This window comes from Pteropus medius, unplaced genomic scaffold (genome assembly GCF_902729225.1).
Source record: "Pteropus medius unplaced genomic scaffold, Ma_sr-lr_union100, whole genome shotgun sequence".
NCBI classification, from domain to species: Eukaryota; Metazoa; Chordata; class Mammalia; order Chiroptera; family Pteropodidae; genus Pteropus; species Pteropus medius.
In genome coordinates, this window is record NW_024346667.1 from 3,661,211 (window position 1) to 3,673,545 (window position 12,335).

Below are 12,335 nucleotides of genomic sequence, written 5' to 3' on the forward strand. Positions count from 1 at the left end.
AAAATGATAAATGAGGGTTTATTTATACTCATTCAAAAGCACATACAGTGCAAGTTCAGTTGTTGAGTGGGTCTTTTGACATCAGCTTCTTCACATTCACTTAAACATTCGAGTTAAATGCAGGTGAATCCTTGTCTGAGACCTTAACTTTTTAAAAGAATTTTCTAAGTTTATGAATGCATATGCAAGGCAATGGTGTTAGTTTTGTAAGGCTGCTGTGCAGATGTATAATATTTTCAATCTAGCATTATATAAGCATTTACATAAGCATACGTGAACACGTGTTAGATGAAAACATTGAGATTTTGGAAATCTTTAAATTTAACTAGGCATATGACAGGGGCTTGAAAGTTATCAAAATAAATCTATGACCATGAGAGCTAAAAGAAATAGCAAGTCTAATACTTGGTGAGGGTTGGGGTAGGTAAAATGATTTTTCCAAGGGTTTGTTATTGTACACATTATTCTGCTAGAAACTTCCATTTTCTGTTATTTCCCAAAGCATGAGTCATGCACTGTGTCAGAATTTTCATGGTAACTTTTTAAAAAGGTGTCTAAAAAAAATACAGCCTGATTTCATACCCCAAATCCCTCCTGGAGGCACCTTATAATCTGCATTTATTTTATTATTATTATTTTTAATTAAATTATTAGGGTAACATTGGTTAATATAATTATATAATTTTCAGGTGTACATTATAATTTAACATCTGCATATTCTATTGTGTGTTTACCACCCAAAGTCCAGTTTCCTTCAGCTACCATATATTTGATCCCCTTTACCCACCCTTCCTCTAACCCGCAATATTAGACCCCTTTACCTCTCCTCCCACCCCGCGCCATAATCTACATTTATAAGCAGCCAAGGTCATTCTTATTCACATTAAAGTTTAATAACCATTGTTTTTCAATTGCTTTTTGGTGAAGACAGTTATATACATTAAAGGAGATTGGAATGACATTAGAAGTCATTGAATCAGCCTACTATAGTTACAATTATTTTTTAAAGTTACTTTGAGTTTTTAATATAGAAAGTCACATCATCTGCTACAATAAGAAATTATTTTTACTGTTTTGACAATAAGTGATTGTTTCTTCTAGAAGAGCAATAATGTGTCAGAAACAAACCTAGAAATTGGAAGATAACTAATTTACCCAATTTAAGGGAGACGATCTTGAAATATTTCGACGAGATCTTAAAGCAGTATTTGTTAATTCAGTTTACTTTCTTTTTGAGCATATATGAGCAAAGATGTTGGGGAAAGTGGTCCCACATGTTTTATATTTTATAAATAAATAAAAAGATAAATACAAAACTGGACTTAACAAAGATGCCTAATAGTAGAGCTAAAATGATCCAGTTGGTTTGTAAGATCCTCACGTTACTGATGGACTTTTTCTTAAGGTTGCCAGGGAGCTACATCTACATGGTGCCTGCACTCTGTCCTCATCGGACTCGACCTTCCAGCAGCCTCATGCTTGAAACACTTTCATCTCTAGGCTTCCTTCGGCGGTACCTTTGCTGGCTTCCCTTCTGCTGACTGCTCAGTCGCCGTTTATTCCACCAAGCCGCTAACATTCAGGTGCCCCAGAGCTCTGTCCTGGGCCACCCTTTTCTTTTTTAAAACCTAATTCTTTCCTCGGGTAGTGTCATTCAGTCCCATGGCTTTGACTGTTTTATACACTGACAATACTCACATTTCCATCTCCAGCCCAGACTTTGTCACTGAGCTCTGGCTTCATGGATCTGATTATTTATTAAACTTCTCTACTTAGATATCAGTTAGGCATTCACATTTTACAAATCTATAACATGACTGTTTGCTTCAGCTTACAAGTCTGTTTACTCCCAACACACAGAATACTTAGAAAAATACATGACCATCTCGTTATGTAGCACAGACATCCACCTAGTTGCTTATACCTTACAAATAGTCCATCAGTAAAATCGTGTAGGTACCAGCCACTTCCAATCCAGTGACTTCTGGCCATCTCCATTTCTCATCACTCGTCCAGACTACCATCATCCCTTGACTATTGCAGTGGCCTCCCAGTGGGTGTATCTGACACTGTTTTTTGCCTCACAACAGTCTTATCATTTATAGAGTAGCCAGAGTGATCCTTTAAAGCCTTACATTAGTCCATGCTTGAAACTTTCCACTGCTTCTCACTGAAACTGAATAAAATCTGAATTTCTTACTTGGCTGACAGCATCCTCTGTGATCTGGTCCCCTTGACTTTTACTCTTTATTCCCTTTATTCTCCTCTTTGTTCACCATACTAAGCCATATTGGCTGTTTTAGTGTGTGTGTGTGTGGGGTGTGTGTGTGTGTGTGTGTGTTAATCTCAATAACACACGAAGCTCCTTTTGGTTTTAAGAGTTTTTGTACTTGTCTTTCCTTCCACTTGGACTACTCTTCTCTAAGTCTTTGCATGGCTCCTAGGTCTCTAGAAGAGTGGTTTATTATTCGAGTGGCTAAGAAAGGCCACTCTAAGGAAGTATGTCTGAGTTTAGAGTGGTCTTCACCAACCAAAGTAAAACAATAGCCTCCACCATATGTGGTACACTATATTACTATGTTTCATCTTTCCCTTGAGAGTTATTGTTATGTCTGTATATTTATTAATTATCTCTCCTCTAGAATGTAATCCTTGAAGGCAGGGGCATAGTCAGTAACAAAAGGTCTATCGGTTGCCTGACCATGACATATATACAGATTATAATATTATTTTGTATGTACCAAGTGTCATACAGTGGTATAAAGAACTATGTTTACAGTTTAGAGGTGAGAGAATCACATCTGAATGGGAATTTGAAATATCAAGACATATTCATGATCTTTCTTTCCTAGATTGATTTAAGTTATACTAAAGAACCATTCTTAAATGAGAGAAAAACTTTAGCTTATTGTTTTGTATTTAGTTGATCAAAGATGCTTATATTCATTTCATTTTTACTATCTCTGATAAAGCTCTAAAAGAAATAAATTATAATTTTAAATGACAATATCAATAACGAGGTTCCATTACTTGGACCACTTTAATTATGCTTTAAGTTTTTACCTCCTGCGTGGGATTTCATCCTTACAAATGGAACACTTTAGTGCCAGTGGAGTTTCAAAGTAACAGCAACAGGAACAATGTTATGTTGGCTACTTTAGTGTTTCCCAATTTTTTTTTTTTACTTTAATGGCATCCCATTCACTTGAGAATCGGATTAAATAGCGAAAAGTTGAGGTTCTTACTTTTTTTGATAACCTATTCTACCCCTCCTTGTGGAACCCCCAAGTCTTCTCTGGAAAAAGTTGGCTTATTTCCAACCAGTCTTTGCCTCAGAGTTTTCTCTGCTATTACTCAGGAGTTAAAGGGAGGGGAGGTGGAGGTTCTGTGCTCTCTCGGGCTACTCCAGCTATAGATTAGTCAACTATATCTCATATAATTAGTGTTTTGTGATTTTTCAGTTGTCTTGCCAGGGTCTTGCTTAAACTAGGGAGCCCAGAGGTGATACAGTAACCCCTACTCTTGAAAATAGTACAACTATTATTACCTTCCTCTTCTAAATAGTGTACTTCTACCAAAGTAGCATTTTTTTTTTTTTTTAAGTTATTAGCTCATTGTGCTTCTGGTCATTAACATTCTCTTTCATTTTCCTGTTTATTTGTTTACACTCTTGTCAATGAGTTCTCTTCTGTTATTATGTTTAATCGATTTGTAAAAAAAATAAGGAACTTTAGATTTGTTTCTAAAATTTCGTATTTTGATTTCGTTTTAACATTTCTAGGATATCAAGATTTTTTGAGTGATTATTTATAAAATACATGCATTCTAGCTATCATCTGCAAACTTTCTAAGGGCATAATGTATCTACATTTGAGTGATAAACAAAATATTGAACATTATAGGGCAGAAGAGAGAACCCTGTCATATGCAACTAGAGGTCACCCCTTCAAGTCAGAGTGACAGATGAACACATTTCAGCTCTACACACATATTCAGTAACTTCCATCTCCAATCCACATTTCATTCTCTCTCTACCAAAGAGATTAATGGGAGATGTTGTTAGTTAAATGGAAATCCTCTGTATCACTAACCTAGTTAGCCTGAAACAAAAATGCATACCGACGAGCATTCTAGATCACCTTTTCACGGCCGGGCTTTGCTATAGCTCTGTGTGAAGTCTAATGGTATGACTTACTAGTAGCATAAAGAAATACACAAACACCCTGAACCTTGCTCTCATTTTGATTCTGTTTTTTTATTTGCTGCTAGTACTTTGTTAGGATGCTAATTTCAGAGGCCAATATAAATAATTATTAAGTAATAATAACAGACTAAAAAATGTGTAGGTTTCAGAAGATCATCAGAAAGAGAACTCAGAAAAATAGAAGTCAGTACACACACCTAAAAGGAATCTGGATCAATTCTACAGTGTAGGATGGGATAAATATTGATATCAACATTGCATAAAACTTAGAGACAATAAGTCAATAATAACCTTGCTTAAGACTTATAATGTGAAACAGCACAGAAAACAAACAGAAATCCCCAGATGGTTTGAGTGTCAACAGAGACAGTACATGGTAACCAAAGCAACCACGTGTAACAGCATGCTCTCGTTCCCACCGCACCCACACCCTTCTCTCGCCATCATTCCTAAAGCCATTTCTCTCTCCATTTGCCACCTAAGTATGACGAAAGATATTAAAACTTCTTCCTTTTTATGTGTCTGTCCCAGTTTAGTTTGAAGACTTAAAACTCTTCTCTGAAACAGAATAACAGTCACCTAATAATGTACCTAAACACTACCCCCGGGTTCTCTTCGGCATAATTAGACTGCACTTAGATTCTTGCACTCGGTTCTGGATTTGTTACTATTAGAAATCCACTGACCAACTGGAATTATTTCAGAGAATAACATCAGAAATGATTTATGAGGAAAGATTAAAGGAGTTATTTATAGTTTAACCAAACAATGACTGAGAGAGTCGGCTGTATAAGCATTCAAGGCAGATCAACACCAAAGGCGGGGAGAGTTGTATAAGGCTGGGGTGGCATGAAAGGCATAGAATGACAGAAATGAAATTAATGAAGGGAATGGTAACAACTGCGAATAAACGAAATGATTTATAGATAGCAGGGTGCTCTTCTTAAAAAAACAACAACATGGGATTTCTGTCTCCTATTTTTTTAAAAATAAGATTTTGAGAATATAAAAACAGTCCAGGTAAGAACCAAGGAATGGAATAGGTGCTGTTTCTACCACTCATGCCTCATATTTTCATTGTTAGGTGGAAGGAGGCAGAAGTTGTGTAAGGAAGGAGCGATTATTATCAAAAAAGTACTTTTAATCAGTGTGTCCTTGACATTTTCAAACAAGAATGTTCAGTTCCCTCCCTCACACAAAGATACAAACATACAACCACAGTGAAACTCTAATAAAAGGATTGATGTTTGTTAACTTGTTCTTTGGGGTCAGCTGGTTCTCAGATCAAGATGCTATTTTTTTTGGCATTATATTTCAATATTTGAAAAGATTCATGGATCTTTTCTTGTAAGGTAGAAGTTAACAGTTTATTTGAAAGATTTAAAAACGAAGATTCTTATATTTTACAAAATCTTTTGGTTTGACCATATTCATAAAGATTTATGTTTCTCATCTTTATGGAGATTTGTTTTTGTTTATAATCAATATCTGTCTGAGTCCCAGAAATGCAAAGACACTGCGCTGGAGGAGGTGACAGCTGACAAAATTGCTGTCTTTGACCTTCTGATGCAAGTTTAGTAACTAATCTGGAAAATAATGAACTGCAATTAATGAAATCTGTACTCATATTCAAGTGTGTTTCTCAGACAGCACATAAAATAATTGAAAGAACTTCCTGCTCTCTAATTAGTTAGATTGAATTAATTTGGCATAATAGCTTTTTTCATGTATCTAGAAGTTTGTATTCAGACGAAGCTATTTATATACTTCAAACATAAAGACTCCAGTGGCATCTTAGCTTTGTCTATGGAATTAAAGAGTTAATGCTCAGATCTAATGTCCACCATCAAAAGTACAGTCACATTTCCAGCCTGTCTTTGTTTCACTGTCTGCCCCTTTTCAGTGTCCTGACTTTGCTTAGGATGGCCTTGTCAACCGCAGGGGGTTTTCTCCAGGTTCGGCACAGCTTCCGGTGTGGTAGGTAGACAAAGCCTTGAGAGAGCAGCACCCTGCACATCGCTGGTGCTAATGGAAAAGATGCTTGTATAGTTATTTCATCTTTCATGTCAGTGATCTTTCCATATGTAAAATGAGAAAAAAACAGCTACGTACGAGTCCTGCCCTTGTGCACGAAGATGCCGTTTTAGGCTACTTCATACTTGGGCTTCCTTGATGAACCAAACCACGTAAATGCTTACCCTGTGATTTGATTAAGGGTTCATCATCTTAACAAACTCATGCTAGAAAAAGGATTGAGCCTCATTTTCTAGCCTTCAGTTTTCCTTAATTGTTCACGTTCTTTAAAAAATAATGTATGTAAGCATTTTTTCCTGTAATGTAGTTCCACACATAATAAATATATTTGGATATGATATGCTACATTTAGTTGTTCTCGAATTAACAAAAGGGGAGTTTGCAAAGGCATGGAGTGCAGACTTCTTTTCAAACTTAAGTCAAGTGATTTCTGTTCCGTTGCTCTAGGGATGAATTCTTAGGCGCTCTTACTACTGGTAGAAGACTTTTACCTCCATTTTAGTTTTTCAAAATCGTAACATTTTAGGGTTTACCTTTGCCCCAGAAATATATGGAACTCTATTTATATACTTAGAGTTACTAAGTAAACAAAGTTGTCTTCAGAGCCAGGATTAGTAGCTGATCTGAAAAATAATGAAAATATAGTTTCGGAAGCAGTAGAGAAGTTGATTGCCGACCATTTTTCAGGAATTTTCGTTGTATGCTTTAGTATAATTTTATAGATCAAGGATTGGCAAACTTTTTTTATAAAGGGCCAGACAGTATTATTTTAGGCTTTGCAGGCCATGCATGTGCTGTCAAAACTTGTCATAGCCAGTACTAAGCAAACGAGTCTGGTTGCATTTCATTAAAGCTTTATTTATAACCCTGAAATTTAAATTTCATGTAATTTTTACATGTCACAAAGTATTCTTTTATTTCAACAATTTAAAAGTTAAGCTTATAGGGCAATTTAAGCTTATAGGGCATACCAGGCTGGTGATAGCCTAGATTTAGACCCTATTATTTGATTTTTAGATTAACCAATATTATATGTTTTAAGTAACATAGACACTTGGAAAACAGCCATTATTTTGAGTAAAGTGAATATTGCATCTTTGTTTTAAAAAAATAAATTATTTTTTATATCAATATTTAAGTTTTAACAATTATCATGTAGAAGTTTAAAAAATAAACTAGCTAAATTCTAAAATAAAGAACTGTATCTTTTCTGACAACTCCAGAAATATCAGTATTTATATTTTTCTATATGCACTACCTCTAGTAAGTTAAAGTAATGCATATATATTGAAATAAAGTTTATTTGGATGGTCTTATTCACTTTTATCCACTAATAAAATAGGTTACCTCTTGATAGAAGAAATGGGCCTTTTTAGTTTTTTGTGTAATTAAAATTAAATAGGAATACTGGGTATTAGACCCCGAGTGCCTGTTTCTGAGGAGCAGAGGAACTATGTTTGATTTTACCCATGATGTATCCCCAGCTCCTGGCACAGAATATAGTAGGTACCTGGCACATGTTTGTGAAAGCGTCGATTAATAAAACCTAAGATGCTTTGTTTAAAAGAAAATAAATGTATCCTGAATGGCTTTGGGACTGATAAACATGAGTAGAAAGTTTAGATTATTTTAGATCAGATATAATTGCTGATTGTTTAAAAATGTGCACATGGTAAGCCAGCCTAGAGATATCTGATGATAACACACAGCATTCCAGTGATTCTCATGGCCGTGATCCTCTGCAAATGTGCTGAGTGTTCACTGTTTGCCAGGGGTTTCATCTGCACCGCTCAGCAACAGTGCCGAGTCGTGAGATCGGTGCTGTCTGATAGAACAAGAATGGCAGCCACACGTGCCATTTTAAATTTTTAGTAGCCACATTTTAAAAAGTAAAAAGAAACAGGTCAAATTAATTTTAATAATATAGTTACTTAACCCAGTATGTTCATAATATTGTTATTTCATCTGTAATCAGTATAAAAAAAACTTACTGAGATATTTCCATCTTTTTTTCTGTATGGTCAGGTTTGTATTTTACATTTCTAACACATCTCAATTAGGAGACTAAATTTTTGTCAGAAATACCTGATCTGCATTTAGAATTCATAAAGTTGAAAAAATAGATCTATGTACCCAGGCTGTTTCATATATACTTAAAAGCACTTTAATCTAAAAAATTTTATATATTATTAAAATTAAAATTTTTTTTTTCACTTCTGTCACCCTAGCTGCATTTCAAGTGCTCAGTTACATGTGTGGCTAGTGGTTGCCATGTTGGACAATGTGGAGTTAAAGGGTAATATTAGATGCAGAGTTAAATATTGAGGAAAATTTATTAAAATTTTATTTTAATAAAATAAAATTTTATTAAAAATAGCAAATGATTATATTTGTGAAATGAATAAATCTATAAAGTATTTGAAGGAGAGACTGGTCAAGCCATGGCAATACACCGAGTAGGACCTATCTATATTTCCTTTTCTTGACTATTCCTTTCTGAAAAAATTATCTACAGGCAATGGGGGGAATTATTGACAGTTTTAAAGCAGGAGAATGACATGGGCAAATTTGTATTTTGGAAAGCTGCTCTGACTGCAGTTTGGAAAATGTATTTGAACTGGAAGAATCTATTCAAGTGTATGCAAACACCTCACGAAGGATTGTCATATTGGTTAGAAAAACAAAGTCACCTTCCCATGCTTGACAATTTGATACCTTAAGGTCATTGATTGAAAGGGGCATGTGGCAGGTAGGGTAACAGTGGGCTCTGATGGGAACCAGCTGGTGACCACCTGTCATCCTCTCTGGGTGGTATCACTTAGAGAATTCATATGGACTGGATTGCCACCTTCCAGATGTGCAAGCCCAAAGGTGATCAGATTTACACAAACAAAGGACTGACAGATCAATTCGAATGCTGTTACTCATTTAAAATGAGAAATGTAACTGCCAGATGGACGGAAGTGCTGGCGTCACCACAGCTAAGACACTCTCATCTAGATTACCCCAGAAAGCCAGAGTATAGATCAGAAGGGTCCGCCATGAGCGTGGGGAGCTGGCTGTGTGAACCAGTTACGGAAGGCATCAGTCGATGAGAGCGTAAGTGCTCGTCTCTGGCCAGTGCCGGGTGCCTCCGACCAGCTCCCCTCTTGTGACTTTTCAGTTCCCGTTCTTCCAGCCTAACCACCCTGCCTCTGATTAGCGTAACCTTTATAAAACATGTTTATATCGATCAGGTTTGCTGAGTCTTGATCTTTAGGTAATTGTACATGTCTGATTTTATCCATTGTTTATTACTTTTATCAGAACATAGTAGAAGATTAGGAAGCATTTTGTTTATATGCCCTGCCCCTGCCTTGCTTTGTTTCTTATATGTTTCTCACTTTAGCAGCATGAAAATCAAAGATTGGCTGGTGGTTATATGTAGCAAAAGTTAATTTTATCTCTTGTTGTATACTCCTATGCTTAGATTTATTTATTTATATTATTAAAAATTATCGGGATAACATTGAGCAATGAAATCCAGTAAGTTTCAAATGTACAATTCAACACTGTGTTTCATATATTGCATTGTGCGTTTACTGCCCATAGTTAGATTTCTTTCTTGGATTTAAATGATTGGTTAGAATCATTTAAAAAAAAAAAAAAAGATAAGATCATATTAACTTAAGAACCATTGGACAGAGGGAAGTGGGGAGAGGGGAGGTAGACAGGGTAAAGGTGGTCAAATATGTGGTGACAGAAAGAAATCTCACTATGAGAGGTGAACACACAGTGTAAAGTGTACAGCTGAAACTGATTGGATTTTGTTAACCAATGCCACCATTAAAAAAATAAATAAATAATTGTTTTAAAAAGAACCATTAGAAAATGACACTTAAGAATTTATCAAATTCAGGGTAAAGTGTGATTATTAGGAAGGGTTCCTTTTCAAACAAAAAAAATAATGCAACAGAAAATTCACTGTTTTTGAACAAAGTGATTATCTTTTGCTTCAACTGATATCTCTCCTCTACCTACCTGTATGCCCAAATTTCAGAATGTCTAGTCTTTTCCAAACCCTATGTACTGTACAGTTACAGTTACAACTATAGGCTTTCTTCATGCACCTAAGTAATTCATTCATTCACTTATTTGTTTATTCATTCAACAACATTGTTATTGTTTTATTGAGAATACAGAGATGAATGAAATTTAATCCTGCCTTTCAGAGAGCTTGATTTGGAGGAGCTCCCTCAGAGAGACATAAACATAAATGGGATGATGTTGTAGATGTTATAATATGTGTATGTCTGGGGATGACACACTGAAAGCAGTGAGCATTTTTACCTGCAATTTCAGGAAGACTGGATCATGCTTGAGCTGAAATCACTTAAAAACGAATAGGTATTCACCAGGTGGAACATGGCCCCCTAGGGGAAGCGACTGTGAGAGGAAGCCTCTGGCAAAGCAGTGTATTCAGGAAGTTCAGAGTGGATTAGCATAACAAGTGATGGAAGGCCACAACCTCAGGGAGAGGCGAGGGTCTTTCATGTCATGCCAAGGAGTTAAAACTTTATTCTTCTAGGCAAAGGGGTCTCCAAATTAGTTTTTATGCCTAGTTATAAAATTCTAATCTGCCCGATTTTCATTCATGTGGCATATGAAAGCCAGAGTTAAAAAAAATGATATGATATGAGAAGTCACCATCATCTTTCCCCTGAAATACTTCCAAACAGTTCTGATACCTGTAACTGACTCATCTATTGTTTTAACAGTGCACCATAGACAGTGTAATTGCAGGTTCAGCTGGCGCTTGAGAACTCAGTCCTTTTCCATCTCTGTCACTAACTCACTGGGCAACCCTAATGCATTTAACCATTAGGTAAATATCTCTGAGCCTTGGTTTCTGTGGTGTGAAATGTAGATAATTATACTTATATTCGCTTGCCTCATGGGACTTCTCCTTAATATTTATAGCTGCAAAATACTTTGCAGTCATTTTTATTAATAGTTACCAGATGTGTCGTAAGGATTAATGAGCTTCTGATCTGAAATGTTTTGAGCTTCTGAAAAAGGAGGCAACTGCCTGCACAGGGGATATGTAAAAGAGCATTAAAATGCAAACAATACACATTTGGAAATTTGAGCCATTATGTGTGAAGGACAAATGGCACACTTAAGATTTTGGTATACCTTGTAGTATTTTTGGTACCCTTAATAAGGTTGCTGCATTCATCACAGGCCATTGCCAAATATAGAAAACTAAGTACCCCTTAACCCTGCACGTACCTGTTTCTGCTGATACCACCCTTTACCCTTCTCCCTGTCGCCCATACGTCCTGGGCATCACATTCGACTCTGTTTCTCCTGCCTCCACAGCCACTTGCTTCCACATGTTCAGTAGCCTCCTTCATACATCTAGATTTTTTACTTCTATTTCCTTTTCTTTTTACCATCCAAATTTCGGCTCTTATTAGCTCTGCACTGAACCATTAAAGCAACTCTTTAATTGATTTCTCTATATTTAGTATCTCCCCTACTTAAGGGTTAATCTTTTGTAAGCATAGTTCTTATTACGGCTTCATTCAGTAACCTTTGATAGTTCTTTATTGCCTGTGAAAATCAGCCATACGCTCGCTCACAAGGCCTCCTCCACAAGGCGCTAACCTTCCTTCCCTCTGCCCAGTGCTCGTCAGTCTAGATCCTTCTCTCTCCACCAAGACCTCCTAGAAAATGGAGTAGCTTTTCCCAGGGCACAGATGTGAGTAGAGGGAACACCAGACATAAAGTGGCTCTTTTGCCATCCTGACTTAGTCATGCCATTCTTCATGTTTGAAATGTCCCCTTGCCCTGGGAGATGCCATTGTCTTCAAGGCCCGTCTCAGAGTAAAATCACCCTCATGAAGGTATTCTCGGCCTGTTCCATTATGATCCTTTCCTCCTCCATGTTGTTTCTGCTTTTGAAACGTCCATTCTAGTGACTATCCTGTTCTGTGACAGTTTAGTTATTTACATACATGACCTTCCCACAGACGAGAGTGCTGGTCTGTTGAGAGTAAAGCCCGTGTCTTTCTGATCGTTGTGCTGTCCACGGCACTTCTTGCAGTGCCTCATG

General features: G+C 36.4%; 1 protein-coding gene across 7 annotated transcripts in view; it reads left to right on the forward strand.

Annotated features, from left to right (window-relative positions):
• KIF13B (kinesin family member 13B) overlaps positions 1-12,335 on the forward strand; it is a 167,371-nt gene that overhangs the window by 138,737 nt on the left and 16,299 nt on the right. The gene's annotated exons all lie outside the window — the stretch shown is intronic.